General features: G+C 49.8%; 1 long non-coding RNA gene across 3 annotated transcripts; it reads left to right on the top strand.

The window, feature by feature from the left end:
* Positions 1-3,844: 3,844 nt before the first annotated feature.
* On the top strand, positions 3,845-11,756 carry LOC132395088 (uncharacterized). 3 transcript variants are annotated; one of them, XR_009512526.1, is made up of 4 exons: positions 3,845-4,732; positions 5,627-5,753; positions 8,442-8,547; positions 9,248-11,756. It is a non-coding gene; the product is annotated as an uncharacterized LOC132395088 (long non-coding RNA). The 3 variants fall into 3 exon arrangements; XR_009512525.1 differs by having other exon boundaries at positions 3,845-4,757; XR_009512527.1 differs by lacking the exon at positions 3,845-4,732 and adding an exon at positions 4,861-5,370.
* Positions 11,757-13,936: the final 2,180 nt, after the last annotated feature.

Below are 13,936 nucleotides of genomic sequence, written 5' to 3'. Positions count from 1 at the left end.
CCCACCCCACCCCCTGGACCCTCTAAACCCCTCTGGACCTCCATCACCGCCCTCCCCCGGATCCTCTAAACCCCCCTGGACCTCCACACCCACCCCTCTCCCCGGATCCTCTAAACCCCCCTGGACCTCCACCACCGCCCTCCCCCGGATCCTCTAAACCCCCCTGGACCTCCACCACCGCCCTCCCCCGGATCCTCTAAACCCCCCTGGACCTCCACCACCGCCCTCCCCCGGATCCTCTAAACCCCCCTGGACCTCCACCACCGCCCTCCCCCGGATCCTCTAAACCCCCCTGGACCTCCACCACCGCCCTCCCCCGGATCCTCTAAACCCCCCTGGACCTCCACACCCCCTCCCCCGGATCCTCTAAACCACCCTGGACCTCCACACCCACCCCTCTCCCCGGATCCTCTAAACCCCCCTGGACCTCCACACCCCTCCCCCGGATCCTCTAAACCCCCCTGGACCTCCACCACCGCCCTCCCCCGGATCCTCTAAACCCCCCTGGACCTCCACCACCGCCCTCCCCCGGATCCTCTAAACCCCCCTGGACCTCCACCACCACCCCACCCCCCGGATCCTCTAAACCCCCCTGGACCTCCACCACCGCCCTCCCCCGGATCCTCTAAACCCCCCTGGACCTCCACCACCACCCCACCCCCCGGATCCTCTAAACCCCCCTGGACCTCCACCACCGCCCTCCCCCGGATCCTCTAAACCCCCCTGGACCTCCACACCCCCTCCCGAGAATCCTCTAAACCCCCCTGGACCTCCACACCCACCCCTCTCCCCGGATCCTCTAAACCCCCCTGGACCTCCACCGCCCTCCCCCGGATCCTCTAAACCCCCCTGGACCTCCACACCCACCCCACCCCGGATCCTCTAAACCCCCCTGGACCTCCACACACCCTCCCCCGGATCCTCTAAACCCCCCTGGACCTCCACACCCACCCCCCTCCCTCAGATCCTCTAAACCCCCATGGACCTACACACCCCTCCCCCGGATCCTCTAAACCCCCCTGGACCTCCACACCCCCCCTCCAGATCCTCTAAACCCCCCTGGACCTCCACACCCCACCCCCCGGATCCTCTAAACCCCCCTGGACTTCCACATCCCTCCCCCGGATCCTCTAAACCCCCCTGGACCTCCACATCCCTCCCCCGGATCCTCTAAACCCCCCTGGACCTCCACCACCGCCCTCCCCCGGATCCTCTAAACCCCCCTGGACCTCCACACCCCCTCCCCCGGATCCTCTAAACCCCCCTGGACCTCCACACCCACCCCTCTCCCCGGATCCTCTAAACCCCCCTGGACCTCCACCACCGCCCTCCCCCGGATCCTCTAAACCCCCCTGGACCTCCACACCCCCTCCCCCGGATCCTCTAAACCCCCCTGGACCTCCACCACCACCCCACCCCCCGGATCCTCTAAACCCCCCTGGACCTCCACACCCCCTCCCGAGGATCCTCTAAACCCCCCTGGACCTCCACACCCACCCCTCTCCCCGGATCCTCTAAACCCCCCTGGACCTCCACCGCCCTCCCCCGGATCCTCTAAACCCCCCTGGACCTCCACACCCACACCACCCCGGATCCTCTAAACCCCCCTGGACCTCCACACACCCTCCCCCGGATCCTCTAAACCCCCCTGGACCTCCACACCCACCCCCAGATCCTCTAAACCCCCCTGGACCTCCACACCCCACCCCCCGGATCCTCTAAACCCCCCTGGACTTCCACATCCCTCCCCCGGATCCTCTAAACCCCCCTGGACCTCCACATCCCTCCCCCGGATCCTCTAAACCCCCCTGGACCTCCACACACACCCCCCTCCCCCGGATCCTCTAAACCCCCCTGGACCTCCACCACCGCCCTCCCCCGGATCCTCTAAACCCCTCTGGACCTCCACACCCACCCCACCCCCCGGATCCTCTAAACCCCCCTGGACCTCCACCACCACCCTCCCCCGGATCCTCTAAACCCCTCTGGACCTCCACACCCACCCCCCTCCCCGGATCCTCTAAACCCCCCTGGACCTACACACCCCTCCCCCGGATCCTCTAAACCCCTCTGGACCTCCACACCCCCTCCCCCGGATCCTCTAAACCCCTCTAGACCTCCATCACCGCCCTCCCCCGTATCCTCTAAACCCCCCTGGACCTCCACACCCACCCCCCTCCCCCGGATCCTCTAAACCCCTCTGGACCTCCACACCCCTCCCCCGGATCCTCTAAACCCCTCTGGACCTCCACACCCACCCCCCTCCCCAGGATCCTCTAAACCCCTCTGGACATCCACACCCCTCCCCCAGATCCTCTAAACCCCTCTGGACCTCCACACCCACCCCCCTCCCCGGATCCTCTAAACCCCCCTGGACCTCCACACCCACCCCACCCCCCGGATCCTCTAAACCCATCTGGACCTCCACACCCACCCCCCTCCCCCGGATCCTCTAAACCCATCTGGACCTCCACACCCACCCCCCTCCCCGGATCCTCTAAACCCATCTGGACCTCCACACCCACCCCCCTCCCCCGGATCCTCTAAACCCCCCTGGACCTCCACACCCAACCCCCTCCCCGGATCCTCTAAACCCATCTGGACCTCCACATCCCTCCCCCGGATCCTCTAAACCCCCCTGGACCTCCACACCCCCTCCCCCGGATCCTCTAAACCCCCCTGGACCTCCACACCCCCTCCCCCGGATCCTCTAAACCCACCTGGACCTCCACATCCCCTCCCCCGGATCCTCTAAACCCCCCTGGACCTCCACACCCCCTCCCCCGGATCCTCTAAACCCCTCTGGACCTCCACCACCACCCCACCCCCCGGACCCTCTAAACCCCCCCTGGACCTCCACCACCACCCCACCCCCCGGACCCTCTAAACCCCCCTGGACCTCCACACCCACCCCCCTCCCCGGATCCTCTAAACCCCCCTGGACCTCCACACCCACCCCCCTCCCCGGACCTCTAAACCCCCCTGGACCACACCCACCCCCCTCCCCGGATCCACTAAACCCCCTGGACCTCCACACCCCCTCCCCCGGATCCTCTAAACCCCCCTGGACCTCCACACCCACCCCACCCCCCGGATCCTCTAAACCCCCCCGGACCTCCACCACCGCCCTCCCCCGGATCCTCTAAACCCCCCTGGACCTTCACACCCACCCCAGCCCCCCGGATCCACTAAACCCCCCTGGACCTCCACACCCACCCCACCCCTCGATCCTCTAAACCCCCCCGGACCTCCACACCCCTCCCCCTGATCCTCTAAACCCCCCTGGACCTCCACACCCCTCCCCCGGATCCTCTAAACCCCCCTGGACCTTCACACCCACCCCAGCCCCCCGGATCCACTAAACCCCCCTGGACCTCCACACCCACCCCACCCCTCGATCCTCTAAACCCCACTGGACCTCCACCACCGCCCCCCCCCGGATCCTCTAAACCCCCCTGGACCTCCACACCCACCCCACCCCCTGGACCTCCACACCCTCTCACTCCCCCCCAGACTCTCTACACCCTCCCATCCCCCATGTCCCTCTACATCCCCCCCATCCCCCTGGACTTCTACACCCCTACCCCCTGGACCTCTATCTCCTTAGAAATGATTGCATTTAATATAATTTAATTCCAATGGACTTTACCTTCTACCAAGGATTACTTTGTACATTTTTCCATTCAGTTATCACAGCCTGTGGGCTGGTGATTCCACTGAAATCAATTCTTTAAGGAAGGGAAAGTTGTATTTACTTGGTGCCTTTATGACCTGCGGTCATGGCAAAATGCAAACAGCCAGTAAAGTACTTTCAATGCTTCATGCCGGTTCTTATGCAGGAAATACGACAACAGATAGTTGCAGGCATTAAGGTAGACGTTGATGGAGTAGGCAGTCGGTATCTTTTCCCAGGGTCAAAATGTCAAACAGTGGAAGGTGGGGGGTAATTTCGAAGGAGATGTGCGGGGTAAGATTTTTACAGAGAGTGGTGGATGCCTGGGATGTGCCGCAGATACGATGAGAGGGTTTTAAGAGGCGAGTGTCTCTTAGACAGGCACACACGTGCAAAGAGTGAAGGGATATGGACACCATGTGGGCCGAGGAGATGGTTAGTTATGGAATTACTAGTTGATTGTGGGCTGAAGGCCTGTTCCTGAGCTATTCCATATTTGCAAATACCAAACGTCCTTAAGGACAAACTGATAATGACCATTAGCTGTTGGATCAGTGGATCAAACGAGCCCATCAATTTAAACCGACTCATGATAAAACTGAACTTCACAAATGTGTCTTTGCAGTTGTTACAATGGAGTACGAGGAAGACTTTGTGAACATTTCAACATTAATGTTTAAATGATCACTTGTGGTATCTCGCTGGACCCTTCAACAACAAACTCGATTCTGTTGAAACAGCCACCAGCAACATCGCTGTCCATCCAAGATCCAAGATGGCGGCACGACGCAGCTTGCAGCAGCCACTCCGAAACTGATTATCTGTTATTTGTGGAGTGGGTTGCCGTGCGCAATCACAATCAATTGAAAACGGATGTGGAAACACGGAGAAACTTCGGGAAATTCCTGGAAGACCTTTTTCGTTGCTGCTGTGAGGTCCGGGACTCTGCTGGGAAGAACAGGCCCCCAGTCTTTGGGGTTGCTGGGGCCATCTTAATACGCTTGGCAGAGGATGGTGCTCGGAGAAGCTGTGCCAGAGGGGATGGTCGTCAGTTCAGAGGTTCGACAGACTCGGGTAACTTTCGGTGTGTGCTGCGTCTGCAAGGCTGAGTTGGGTGGCGCCTTGGAAGTCTATAGTGGGGGTATTCCCTTCTGCCGCTGTCGTGGGATGGCGAGTATGTCGGGACCCTGGGGACTTGTGGAAACTGGTGATTTATTTTGAACTTACAGTCCTTTAACATCTTGGACTATTTTTACTGTGCCCATAGTCTTTTTTTTTTATCAATTATACTATTGTTTGCACTGTTGTAACTATATGTTGTAATTATGTGGTTTTGTAGCTTTAGTTTTTGGTCTTGTTTTTGTCTGGTGGATTTGGAGCTCCTTTCCAGGGAACGTGCTAGACGGTAGCGCGATATTAATATGCAGCAGCCTCTCCGGACTCTGGATTGGGGATTGCCAAACATTACGTGGATTTTCTGGTGTAGTCTGTTTTGTCATGTGCTTTTGTGATATCATTCTGGGGGAACGTTGTCTCATTTTTTAACTGCATTGCATTTGTGGTTTCTAAATGACAATAAACTGAATCTGAATCACTCAGTCCTGACAACCTCATTAAGGAGTTTGTACGTCCTCTCCGTGGAAAGTGTGGGCTTCCTCCGGGTGCTCCGTTTCATTCCACAGTCCAAGGACGTACCGGTTAGTAGGTTAATTGTCATTGTAAACTGTTAAGTGAGCGGGCTAGGGTTAAGTTGGGGGGTGGGGGGGGGGTCAAGGGCCAGAAAGACCTATTTGTATCTCCAAATAAATAAATACTAACTAACATAATCAATTGTCCTGGACCAGAGTAAATAAACTGATACTTTCAAACTCTATTTTATAGACTAACTTGTGGGAATGGAAAGGAATTTGGGTGGTCAGTCCTGGCGATTAAAGTGATTCCATCTTTGTTCAGGCTCCTGATCTGGAATGCTTAGTCCAAGAGAAATGTTTTCCCTCGGTGTTGCAGCAAAGACAGGGTTTCGAATGACAACAGTTCTCCAGCCCATTCTCTCTTCCGATGCAACTCAAGGATGTGACTGGTGAGTAAACCACTGGGCTCTGTGAGAAAGTTGTTTATCAGGAACCCACTTCACTATTTTTACATTCTAAGAGGTGTTTGCAACTTTTATAAATACCACAGTGAACAAATTTTCCCAAGTCTCGTTATAATTCCAGTAGAAAGCAAACTGAACTTATGTGTTCTTAACCATGATTTCTCCTGACAATTCCCTTCAATCAGTTTGTTATCCCTTTAGTAATTAATTTCTTTTCATCTTTCTTGAATAACAGTTTCAGAATAGATTCAACTTCTACCAAATAAGTCTTTAAAATCTTTGATTTTCTTTTCTTAAAATAATCCTCAACAATTACTACCACTACCAGCCCAGGTGTGATTTAATATTTACATGGTCATTTTCAGTTTGAACAAATTCCATTTATTCCGCTGTGTTTTTAGAAAAGATGTACTGTAGCTGCCTCATCACCACAGGGCTACCCAGCGTTTTGACCCCCAGTACACAGAGAGTGCAGCTGGGAGTGCATAGGAATGATATCAGTGTTTATTGATTTTCATCTGCCTCGTCACCACAGGGCTACACAGCGTGTTGACCCCCGGTACACAGAGAGTGCAGCTGGGAGTGTATAGGAATGATATCAGTGTTTATTGACCATATAACACAGGTGAATTTCCAACAGCTACACTAGGGCTAGGTGACAGCTCCTTTGCTGAATCAGGCACAAGCTGGAGAACAAAGGAATTATCCACCAGGATGAATCAGACGTCACCTCCAGTAATATTAATGTTCTTAATGTTTCCATTGTTGCTTCTGGAATAAGATACATCTCAATCTGGGACCAATAATCACACAGTTGTCAGCCTGAGTGATTAGAGTGCCTACTGTGATTACAGGGTGACCCCTCCACCCCATTCCCTGAGTCAAACAATGTCAATTGTCTGTACTGTGACAAATGTATGATTATTGGTGACTACTCTCAATAATCTGAGAGTATTAACTGTATGATTATTGAGAGTTTGTTAAGCACAAAATTCTTTACTGATAATACTGTACATGATAGTTGACAAGTAACTTGCAGACCAACGTCTGGAGCCTCTCAGACACAGGTACGGGTGTCTTCAGTCTGAACTTGCTTTTCTCTCTTTCTCATACAGCCCAGAAGCAGAACTTCCATCCTATTCCCCAATCCTCAAACCATGGCCGTTGTGTTAATGGTCTTTCACAGAGTCCACTTGACGTTGATTGAAGAACCCAGATCACCTTTTGGATTCATCATGTCAGCATCCCATGCCATTGTTGATTAGTACCTCCCAAGCATAACTAACCCAACAGTCGAACAATAAAGCAGACAGCAGCTTCGGACATCGTATCACAACGGCCCAGCTCGTGGAGCTGCTTGCTCACTGCTCCAGTGACCTGGCTTCAACCCCGGTTTCCATTGCTGTCTGTTTGCATGTCCTTCCTGTGACTGAATCTTCCTTTCAGGCATTGCGCCCTCCTCCCTCGTCCCAGACAACCTGTGCTTTGGAAGGTCACTGGCCACTGTAGGTACTTGGGGCAGTCAATGGGACGCTGGGGAGAATCAAATGGGTTAGAGTAGGGTATATATTAATGGGAGATGATATGTAGGCACATGGTGGAATCTGGGGGAGTTGATGGGACGTTGTGGAGAATAAAATGGGTTGAAGGTGGGTATGTATTAATCAGGATGCTGATGGTTGACACAAAGTTGGTGGATGAAGTCACAGTCTTCATGCTGTATCTCTCTACGGTTCTGATGTCCACCTTGTCTCCGATGCCTTGATGACCACATGGTTTGGTTTGGCCACAGGTGCTGCATTGTCAATTAGTTTACAGACAAGGAGTTTCCCATTGCCTCAGTTCTGCAGTATTTCCCAAAGTAATTACTAAACAAAAGATCCTTATCCCAGTGAACAAGACAATTATGTTCACAATGGGTTACTAACATTAACACCTTTTGAACAATGCCATCAGAATGACTTGCTTGTTTTCCAGCACAACACAGGCAGTTTTCAGGAAAGACATACCCAAGCCCTTGGTCACTTGGTTAGGCCCTTGGTGGGTGAAATGTTTGAAATAAGGATTTATCGCTACACAAGGTGGCAGCAATAGTCGTGACCTATTGAAGTGGATCCACTACTTTGTCAAGTTTAACTTGGTACTCTCCTTCATCTTGTCTTACCCTATCACCAGCCTGCTTTTAACAGTCAGAGACGGTTAGGGAGCAGGAGAGAGAAAATGAATGTTATTGGACGATGGTCTTTCATTGCACATCACTTGTTCTGATGAAAGGTCATTGACCTGACACATTAACTTTGTTGTTCTCCACAGATGCTGACTGACCTGCTGAGTATTTACAGCATTTTCTGTTGTTATTTCCAATATCAAACAATATCTTACCACTGAATTTGCAAGGATGGTTCCAATATTGAACAACATCTTGCCACTGAGTTTGTGAGATTGATTTCGATATCGAACAGTATCTTAGCACTGAGTTTGTGAGATTGGTTTCGATATCGAACAGTATCTTAGCACTGAATTTGTGAGGATGGTTCTCTATTAAATGCATGTTCATTACCTGTTTGTAATCACTGATTTTGTACAATGTTCCTTTCAGTAGACAGTGTCCTTCTTCATTTTTATCACTCTGCTCGCTGATGTCCAAGTCTAACCTCACTTTTTTACCCACAGAGTCTTCACGTGATGAGCTTACAATTCTGCCTACCCTTGTAGACCCCACGTTGGACAGGCTGCAATGCAGATTCCAGCATGTGTCTCGCTCCCTGTGTCATTCAGGGTAAAAAGACTTCTTTAGCCTTTGTTCTGGCAGCCTGTCTCTGAGCAGGCAATTCTCCCCCACAATATTTTACTGAAAATGTGTTGTTTTTCTTACTGTTGCTGCAGGTCTTCCCAGTAGTCGGGAAAAACTCGCACTTCTGCTTCATCTCCTCCCTCCAGATCCAGGGCAAATGCAGAAGTGTGGGTTTTTCCTGACTACTGGGAAGACCTGCAGCAACAGTAAGAAAAACAACAATTTTTCAGCAAAAGTGTTGCCTCACCTGGAAGGACTGTTTGGGGCCCTGAATGGTGGTAAGAGAGGAGGTGTAGGGACAGCTGTAGCACTTACAGGTGGGAGATCTGTGGAGAGGGACGTGTGGACCAGGGAGTCGCAGAGGGAACGATCCCTGCGGAAAGCGGAGACAGGTAGAGAGGGAAAGATGTGCTTAGTGGTGGGGTCCTGTTGTAGGTGGCAGAAGTTGCGGAGTATAACGTGCCTGGATCCGGAGGCTGGTGGAGTGGTAGGTGAGGACAAGGGGAACACAGTCCCTGTTGCGGTTGTGGTGTACACCTTCATCGACTTTGTAACTGGACATAATCTTGATTCTACTTTATTTAGATTTTTTATTGCAATTATATTGCACTATGCTCAAAATATCGTGCTAAGATCCAGTTTCTGTGCAAAAGATTTCTAATTAAATGTGTCACTATACTTACAGTGCAAAAATCAAAAACTGCTGCAGGAACTGAGCAAGTCAGGCAGCATCTATGGAGGGTGGTAATCAGTCAACGTTTTGGGCTGAGACCTTTGTCAAGACTGGAAAGGAAGATGGACAGGGGCCTGAATTTACTGTGTACTGTGGAGATCTGATTCCTCACTCCGATGAAAAGCTTTACCTCCCAAACATCCACACCTGAAATGGACCTTGGGTGAGAGAACGTTTGTTATTTGGAATAATCTACAGGAGGAAGCTCATTGTTCTTTGGAACGCAGAGCTGCTTTTTAACATGGCCAGAGTGATGAGGTTGCAGAATTGTCTAGTTTTTGTCATCTTTATGTCAAATTTCATATAATGTATTATTAATAAGCATGTGGTTTTGCTTGTAAAATTCCACCATCATGCTAATTGCTTTAGGAAATTCATTTGTCGAATAGTCTGTTGATATTGAGGGAAATTCAGCTCTTTGCTCATTATTGTAGTTTGTGGGACACACAGCTCACTATCCAATCGCAAACGTAAAAGTGCAAGTACCTGGGTTCTGCGGCACTCAATGGGTTAATGCGCCGATTGCTCTCCGAGTCCTGGATCAGCTCCCGACTGCAGCTATTAATCAAACATGAGGCAAATTGACAGTGTCATTTCAATAATGAATGAGAACATTAGAAAATGAAATAGATCACATTTCGTAACATTTTCTATTTACTCACACTCCTGTCTTCACAACAAAACACAGCTTCTGTTGTAAGCCACATAATACATTAATATTTCTCAGAGACAGAGGAAAGTTAATTACTTACTTTACACAACAATTTTATCTCCACTCTTTTAGCGTAATTATTTTCACAGATTTACCAAAAAGCCATTGTGTTTAAATAGATTTCAAGAAAAGCGATGCATGTGATCTTTGAGGGAAACACTCTTAGAAAAAGACCAACAAGAGAAAATCTGCAGATGCTGGAAATCCGAGCAACAGACATAAAATGCTGGAGGAACTCAGCAGGCCAGGCAGCATCTGTGGAAAATGAGTACAGTCGACGTTTCAGGCTGAAACCCTTCAGCAGGACTGGCCTGCAGAGTTCTGCTAGCATTTTGTATGTGGTAAAAGACAATGTGTTTGCCCCTACACTGTTGTGGAAGATTTTCCCAAATCTGCATAAACTGTTGTGTTTCCCACATTATCACTGACTGCACTTCGAGAACTTCTTCCGTCACTCTGCAGTCATTTGGGGTGTCCTGAGTTACATGAAGACAAGCCTGCCGTGTTTTTAACTCCCAGAATGCCCGTGCCCTGGCTAATAGACAACGTTACATTTCACAAAAATGCATGGTTTAAAGCTGCCTTAACTTGCCCTACTGCGTAAAAATACTGATTGCCAACAAGTCTCCTAGTGAAAAGGCCCAAAGGCTAACTCCAGGAGAGTTTGTTTCCTAAAAGGATTGATCACTTGGTACAGTCGATCACAGAGGGAACTCAGCTGCAAGACATTCACTGAGAAACGTGGACTGGGTGAACATTGTAGATCTGCCAAAGGTGTAGGAAATGTTCAAAGTAAATTTATTGTTAAGTTACATATACGTCCCCAAATACAGCCCTGCGATTCGTTTTCCTGTGGATATGCACAGCACATCCGGGAAACACGACAGAATCAGTGAGAGACAAACCCAAACGGACAAACAACCAATCTGCAAACGACAACAAACTGGAAATACAAAAGAAAAAATAATAATAGCAATAAATAAATAAGCAATAAATATCAGGAACATGACATGGAGAGTCCACAGGTTGTGGAATCAGATCGGTGATGGGGAAGTGAAGTTGAGTGAAATTATCCCCACTGGTTCACGAGCCTGACGGTTGCTGGGTGATGACCGATCCTGGAACTGGTGGTGTGAGCCCTGAGGTTCCTGTACCTCCTCGTGATGGCAACAGCGAGAAGTGAGCATGACCTGGGTATTGAGGGTCCCCTGAGTGGTGGGATCCTCTGGGTGATCGGGGATACTCTGGGTGGTGAGGGTCCACTGGGTGTTGGGGGTCCCCTGGGTGGTGGGGTCTCTGATGATAGACTGTTTGTTGCTCTTTCCCCGGGTCAGCCCCCACAGGCTCTGGGAGCAGAGATTTGTTCCCTGACGACATTAGAAATGATTTTAACAGTTTCTAATTATTTCCAAGAGGGCCTGGAATTCAGCTGAGAGGGAGAGTGTTCAAAGAAGATGTGGGGTCACGTTTTTTACACGGAGTGTAGAATGCAATGCTGTGGTGGTGAGGGCCGAGACGACAGAGGGTTTTAGGCCCACAACGATGTAGAAAATGGAGAGAGATTGTCCACGTGCAGGCAGAAAGGATAGTTTAGATCAACACAACATCGTGGGCCAAAGAGCCTGCTTGTCTGCTCTACTCTTCTGTTTTATGTTTCAATATCTGGATAGATTTAAAAATCACTATTGTCAAAGCAAGCAAAATGTTAATTGCTTTAATATGTAGATTATTAAAATCTTTAAAGTAAAATATTTAAAATAAAATGACTCGTCTACTGCTTTATCCCTTAACCCTAAATCCTCTGAAACTGGGCATCTTCTGCTTCACCCACCAACGGAGCTGAGAAGTGAATTCTGAGCAGTACGAGGTGCGGCCATGGGGCAAAGATATGTTTAAATTGGAAAGAAAGTATTTATGAAGATGCCAGGACTAGAGGGCCTGAGGTTTAGGGAGTGACCCCGGGGTCAAGGCAGACCCCGGTGACGAAAGGTCAAGCAGAAAGGAATTTGGTGAAGTTGATCCTGGGTTTTAACAGCCTGCAGATTGTGACACGAAGAGCCAGTAAACCGTGATGGATTGGTGAACATATACACAATTCAACTCTTTACAAAGGCAATTGATCATCGTTACATAATATAACAAAACACACGCTTAGCTTCATTGCACCATCTCTACGAGGTCTGAATGCACAGCTAGCGACTCCACTAACAGTTAATAAATTATTCAGAGACTGATGGAACAAAGAATGAAATCACACTGAATCCGGAGCACATGACAGCCCGTAATTCTACTGAAATAAAGATGGCCCAGAGTGAGTGTGTCAGGGTGGAATTGTTCTGCTGGTGAAGTGCACTGCAACATCAGGATAGGCAGTCACTCTCTGAAGCCTGAATCAGAAGGGAACAAGTGTTGGGAAATTACCCATTCAGTAAAACCATCATCATAACAAACCTTAATACAGCAGGTATTGTTCATAAATCCCTCACTTACGTGGAAACAGTCACTACTTTGTGAAAGCAATGAACATCCTCTCCAGAAGAGGAGGAAAGGGATTTACGTTTACACAGGATCTTTCACAAACCCAGGACAGAGTGAATGCCACACTGCCAATGATCTACTCTGAAATCTTGTCACTTTTGCAATCCAGAAAGCCAAGAAGCCAATTCTGCATTGTAAGATCATTGAAAGAGTAAAGTGATGAAGGTATCTGTTTAGATACCGTCAAGGGAGAAATCTCGGTTGGGACACCAGCAGGATCTACTTTTCCTTTCTTCAAAGTAATGTTGTACATTGTCTTGAGGCAGTCGAGCTGTTGGCCAGCCATGAAGAGGTGACATTCATAATGCAGCCCCTTCCTGGAATTTCACTGGAATGCGCACCTGGGTTTTGAGTTAAAATCCCTGGACTGAATTCACACTCTACAGATGGGACTCGGCCTGTTGTCCGATTCCCAGACATCGCTTGAATGGGAAAGCTGACAAAACCTGGTAGATACAGCCCAGGAGCTCACAGGTAAAGCCCTTCCACCGCTGAGCACATGTACATGGAGGATTGTCACAGGAAAGCAGCGTCCAGCATCAGGAATCCAGGCCATGTTCACTTCTCACTGCTGCCATCAGGAAGGAGGTACAGGAGCCTCAGGACCCACAGCCACCGGTTCAGGAACAGTTATTACCCCTCAGCCATCAGGAAGGAGACACAGGAGCCTCAGGACCAACAGCCACAGGTTCAGGAACAGTTATTACCCCTCAACCATCAGGAAGGAGGTATAGGAGCCTCAGGACCCACAGCCACCGGTTCAGGAACAGTTATTACCCCTCAGCCATCAGGAAGGAGACACAGGAGCCTCAGGACCAACAGCCACAGGTTCAGGAACAGTTATTACCCCTCAACCATCAGGAAGGAGGTATAGGAGCCTCAGGACCCACAGCCACCGGTTCAGGAACAGTTATTACCCCTCAGCCATCAGGAAGGAGACACAGGAGCCTCAGGACCAACAGCCACAGGTTCAGGAACAGTTATTACTCCTCAGCCATCAGGAAGGAGACACAGGAGCCTCAGGACCAACAGCCACAGGTTCAGGAACAGTTATTACCCCTCAACCATCAGGCTTCATCCACTCCAACACTGAACTGTTCCTACAACATATAGACTCAATTTCAAGCTCTTCATCTCATGTTCTTGATATTTAATGCTTATTTACTTATTGATTTATTTATTATTACTTTGTTTTTTTTCTTTCTGTATTTTCACAGACTGTTGTCTTTTGCACATTGATTGTTTGTCCATTTTCTGTGTAGCTTTTCATTGATTCCACTGTGTTTCTTTGTATTTATGGTGAATGCCCACAAGAAAAAGAATCTCAGTGTAGTATATGGTGACAAACCGTGTCTATGTGTGTGTATAATTAACTTTGACCTTTTGAACTG

Source organism: Hypanus sabinus, chromosome 6 (genome assembly GCF_030144855.1).
Source record: "Hypanus sabinus isolate sHypSab1 chromosome 6, sHypSab1.hap1, whole genome shotgun sequence".
Classification (NCBI taxonomy): Eukaryota; Metazoa; Chordata; class Chondrichthyes; order Myliobatiformes; family Dasyatidae; genus Hypanus; species Hypanus sabinus.
This window is presented reverse-complemented; position numbering and strand designations above follow the sequence as displayed.